The sequence below is a fragment of the Asparagus officinalis genome, chromosome 4, assembly GCF_001876935.1.
Source record: "Asparagus officinalis chromosome 4, Aspof.V1, whole genome shotgun sequence".
Taxonomy (NCBI): Eukaryota; Viridiplantae; Streptophyta; class Magnoliopsida; order Asparagales; family Asparagaceae; genus Asparagus; species Asparagus officinalis.
Genome location: NC_033797.1, coordinates 135,755,504 through 135,761,451, shown reverse-complemented (window position 1 = coordinate 135,761,451; position 5,948 = coordinate 135,755,504).

Here is a 5,948-nt window from a genome sequence, read left to right as displayed (position 1 = left end):
CCCATTGCTTCCAATACGTCTAAGGACAGATTATTATGGCAGGTCTGGAGAATGAATTCCTCGGTGATCCGATAGACTCCCCGTCCTTCTGCTTCTCATCGAGCAATGATCCGATAGATATCTCGGTGTCGTCGTCGAAGAAGTTGGCGAGGAATTTTGTCTCCATGTCGTCCCAGCTATTTACGCTTCCTGGCTTGAGGCGGCGGTACTAATCGAAGGCGGCTCCGCGAAGAGTGCCGACGAATGACCACACCATCAGAGGCTCATTGCCGGAGATTACCCCCGATTTGAAATAAATCAAATGCTGAGTGGGGGAACCCTTCCCATCGAACGGCGTGAAGTTGATTAGATTGAACTTCGCCGGATATGGGATCGATTCCCACTCTCTTGGGTATGGACAGGGAATGCCTGTTTTCTTCGTCTCTTGAGCGGAGATCAATGTGTTGATTTTGCTCTCGAGGTTTTTGATCTTCAAGTCTTCACTTGTATCTTCGTTGGCATCCTCGTTACCACCCCCTGCATTGACGGGAGGGTTATTGGCATTGTGAGCTTCATCCCTATCCGTGTGCTCCTCTTCCTGAACAACCTGGTTACGGCGGCTTGGTTCACCTCGCTGGTTCGTCAGTGCCTGAATTTGTTGCTCATGCATCTCTCTCATAGTCTGCATGGCCATCTGCATCTCGAACCTAAAGCTTTCCTGTTGTTTGGCTATGGCATCTTCGAGCATCTTGGCCACTTGTTCCGCGCTTATCATCAGTGAATCGCAGGGTTCCCCCTCACTGGACACTGTATTATCTGATACGACTGCGGAGCAGGTATCCGACTCTTCACCTTCTGAAGGTACTCTTGTCCGAACCCTACCATAAGTTCCTCGTGCGATTGCTCCAGACTGCAGACGGGTTAGACGCCGGGATGCTTTCAGAATCGACTCGAGATTATCCCGTGATGAGGTCTCTTTGCTTGTCATATTAGCGGTGACCCTCGGGAATTCTTCATCTTCAACCACCGTCCTTCGTTGCCGAAAACGCCTACGCCTTGGTTTTGGCATTTTGGTACTAAGCCTTTCGAACACTGAAATTCTCTCGGGGACTACCTTGATGCAGTTGCACTCAGACAGTACTGCCCGAATGAGCTTTGAACAAGGGCACTGAGTTTCTAGTCTTCGAGGACTTCTCTTTCTGGCTTCGCTCGTACTCCCAGCACGATAGTACAGCTCGTCTGTTTGAAAGTTAGAGCAACCTATCGTGTGTTGGCACGATTTCTCAGGTATAACATAATCATCATCAGACGGCAACGTTTCCTTCTGAGGGAGAACTGCCTTCTTTGAACTTTCAAGAGTCACGCGCCTTGAGACCTGCCTTTTTGAGCGTGAATTCTCAGCAGGCTCCTGAACTTCAATGCGCAGCATAGTACGCTTGGGTGCCATGATTTCTTTGTCATGTTGAGGGTTGCGGCGACCCCCAGCATGTTGCGTCATTTGGGGATTTCTTAATGGGCCCAATCGTTCTTGGATTGGAGTTTTGCTTCGCTCCTCGGGAAGTGGACCGAGGCGCTCCAAGACTGACTTCCTTTTCTGGGGTGGTCCTGCGGGATCTCCCAGAACAGTTGTGGGAATCATCGGCGGTCTGGATTGATTCGCCGGAGGTTGAACTGTTAGGGGCTGCAGTTGCTGCTTTTTGGTCTGAACCGCCGCTTCAGACTTCGGCCTCCAAACTTTGCGAGTTGGTGGCGGCTTCTTAGCTACCTCTTTCTGCAGCTTTCTACGGGCTTCTTCAGCTTGAGCCCGTGCCTGCGCTGATAGTGCGCGGCGCTTGCGAATGCGCTCCTCTAGCGTTGATCGGTTCCGTTTGACACGGACCCATCCCATTGTTGGCGGATTGGAGGAACCACCATTCGTTGATTGTTGAGGCTGCTTGCCTCTTTTGTTCTTCAGAGAGATCCACGCTTACTATGCGCGATCCGTCAACTGACTCCATGGCCTATGCGAATCCGTTTCGTATTAAGGCGTGTGACGCTTGCCTTTAGCGGGCCTCTCTTCGAGAGCAGTCAACGCCCCTCTTGCTGGCCCAGAAGAGTTTGGCCCAGCCAGCAGGATCTGCCACCTGGTTGGAAGAACTAGAGCGAATTCTCACCCGATGCGACTTGCGCATCAAAACTGGACGCGCGAGCCGCATACTTCACGTTCGGTGCCGCTTCCGACTCTCTTCCATACCTCAATGAACCTTTCTTCCTACGAGCGAGAACTTCTGTTTGATTTCTTAGCCCGACTTGCGCGGGGTGAGGTAGCCCATCCGACGCGCAGCGCGCACACGTACTCCTCGAACTTGGCCCTTGGTCGAAAACTCATAACTCGACACTCCTCCATCGACCGGAGATCGGAAAATCGCCGGCTGCCGACGCATCGATCTCCCCCGGGTTATAGCCCGAGATCCGCAGCGCTCCCACTGTGCCGTCGCCCAGATTGTTCGCCAGACCCCGCTTGAAAAGCGATTGTTTTCTTCATCGATTTGCATCTCCATTGCAAATTCTTTACATAGTTTATCGATTACAAAGAATCCGCGTTACTTTTTTTAGATGCCGGTTACAACGAAAATCAAATACACAAGCAAATAAAGAAAATTACATCTTTACTGCCTTAGTTTGCATTCCGACACGCCCAATCGCAAGATCCTGTTGTTGCCAGGTCTCTTGCGCGGCTTTTTTTTTTTGTGGCGGTTCTTTAGCCTGCAGCCGGAGGCTTTTATCCGCCTGCGACCACCACTGCAGATCATAGATCCGCATCAGCATCTAAAGCCAAGTACGACACGCTCGTATTATTTCACCAAGGAAATAATAGTCCGGGAGGATTCGCCTTCACAACGGAAAACAATCGTCCAAGTTCCTCGGATCCTAAGACACACAGCGTTAGGCATCGCGAGTTATGTCTGCTGTACGCATCTGAGATCCGAACCTTTCTCGAACACCTGCCTTTTTTAGGCCCTCTCGTTGAACGCAACTCGCTCGAGCACCACGATCTGCCCGTATAGACGTGAGTCTCCGAAGTCCCAAGAAGCCTCCAATCTTTTTAAGTTTCGCCAGTCTGTTGAATCTCCGGCCCCAGAAGCTCTCGCCTCCAAAAATTATCCAAACGCAAATCAAACATCAGAAAATAAACCACACAAAAACAAAACAATCACCCTGAACAAATGCAAACGCAATGTGCGCCTATTTATAGGCCACCCTTTACTTGTGCCACGCACTGGAATCAGTGTCGGCCACATCATGGGCTGGCTCGGCCTCATGCCCGAAAGCCACGCCTAGAGCGTAGCTCGCGCCTGCGAGTCCACCCTTGGCAGTGGCTCGGCCCACCGCAGACACCTCAGCGGATGGCTCAGGCCATCGAAGCTACCTCAGCGGATGGCCTCGCTGTGGCGCCGAGCCACCTTGAGATGGCCCTCAGTTTGAGCCGAGCCCCTCCCAGTGTTGCTGTTTTTCGGTCTTCTTGCCGCCACGCTGTATCCGTTTTTTCCGTGAATTCGGTTCTGTGGTTGATTCGCGACTCTGATGTGTTCGATCTGCATTATCGGCCTTACAGTACATACTCGCATTACCTGATATTGCATTAAACCCGCCTTACGAGCTTTGAGCTCCGACAACTTCGATCTTGATCTCGCATCGTGATTCGGCTCCGATGTTTGTCCTTGAGTTGCGATGACTCGTTGCCACTCTTCAACACTTTTGGCCTTGCCATTATCCGAACGCTTACTATGGATGTATTCCGTTGCCTCGCGCTGCGAATTCGCGTCGATCTCGCTCGCCTCGTTGGTTCGTCGGTTTGTGCCGAGTTGTATTAAGGGACCTATAAGCAATTTTATATGCCTACAGGTATGTACGAGGCCGGACTTATCACAGGTGGTGAGCATGGTTTCGAGATACGTGCACGATCTAGGAGTGGGTTATTGGGATGTCGTGAGATGGATTTTGAGGTACGTTCGAGGTACGCTCAATGTTGGTTTGGTTTATGAGAGGAACACTACAGGTGGGTAGTTATGCATTGTGTAGGATCTGAAATAGATACACTTGAACACTAGAGGGGGGGTGAATAGTGTTCTTTTAAAATTAATGTAAAGTATATTATAAATTGCAAAGAAAAATGACAATCTCAGAAATTCACAATCACAAACACAAGGATTTTATACTGGTTCCACCAAACTGGTGTACATCCAGTCCCCAAGCAAATCCCGCTTGAGAGTTTTCACTATGATTTTGAATAAACTTACAAAATCAAATGCAAACCTGACCAATTTGCAAGTTCCTGCAAATTGCAACACCAATTGACAAACTCCTTGTACCCTCTCAAACCCGAGAGAAATCCTTGTTGAAAAAAGAACACAATTGATCCTATAAGCCTTGAATGTGTAGTGAAGTGCAGCAGTGGCTTAGGATTCTTTTAACCTCTGTAAATTGCCTAAATGATAGGTATTTGATGAATGTTTAGAGGCAATTTCAGAAACTTCTCTTTTTCATAAAATCTGAATGTTTTTCACTTGAAAAATTGCACAAAGATCAAAGCTTATGGGTATGTAAGTCTCTACAATTTTTCTGAACAAATAACCTATTTATAGCCCTTGAAAAGATAATTTTTTAAACTTTAAAAACGTTTAAAAACGGCTATAAACTGTCAGATATTCAAACTTTGAAAACTAGAAAAACTGTATCTGTAGTCGACTACTATTGATATTAGTCGACTACACTGAGTTCAAACAGACTCTGTGTTTTCAGAAAATTTTCTCAGTAGTCGACTACACTGTATTTTGACAGAAACTGATAAAATGAAATTTGAGTTCAGTAGTCGACTACTGTTGACATTAGTCGACTACTGTTGACATTAGTCGACTACACTGTAAAATAACAGAAACTTATGTTTTTATCAAACACCTGAGTAGTCGACTATAATCAATATTAGTCGACTATACTGTAAATTGACAGAAACATGTATTCGAGTTTTATACACGAGTAGTCGACTACTATTCTAATTAGTCGACTACTAAGAGTAAAAATTCTGCTATAAAGAGTTTTTATAATCAAGTTTTAACTATAATTCTAATAGTTAACATAGGGGATTTCTATAGTTAACCAACACACTAAGCCTGTGTTAGTGTGTTCTAATATTGTGTGTGTGTGCGTATGTGTGATCAAGGCTTGTACAATTATTCTAAGTAAAGAAAATGTAAAATACATTATCTCATTTGTTCTTTATTTTCTTCACTTCAAAATGCCTTGAAATCAACTTGCACTTGTACATATTCTGATATTGAAATCTGCATATAAAAGTTAGTGCACACACTGTATAAATTGTTATCATCAAAACACTATCATGGAGATATGATATTCAACATTCTCCCCCTTTTTGATGATAACAAATAATTTATGTATCAGATTAAAACTTAAAATAATCATACTTACTCCCCCTGCATATAATACTTACTCCCCCTGCATATAAGTAAATTTGAGTCTATAACAGAGTACATACATAACTAAATTATAACAGTACACAACAAAACATAACTATTTCTCCCCCTTTGTTGTCAACAAAAAGAGGAAGCTAAACATGACATTATTTCTTCAACATGAGCTAAAACTTCAAACAAATCATCAAGGTTATGAACATAGTCCATAACTTCACCCATCCAAATAGGTAGGCAAAGACTTGCCATAAAGACCAAAAGTTCCATAATGTTCATCACCATGATCTGTTTAAAATATGTAGCACATGCATTATCTAACCAAACATTATCATATATAATAAAAACACATAATTAACATAAGTGACATAGTAGCAACATAAGAAACATATTACATAAGTCCTAACAACACACAACCACATAGTTTTTGAAACTTAAACAGAATTGCATAATTGTTTTGACACTTAACATAAAAACATCTTAAGGTGCTGGAGGAGGTTGTTG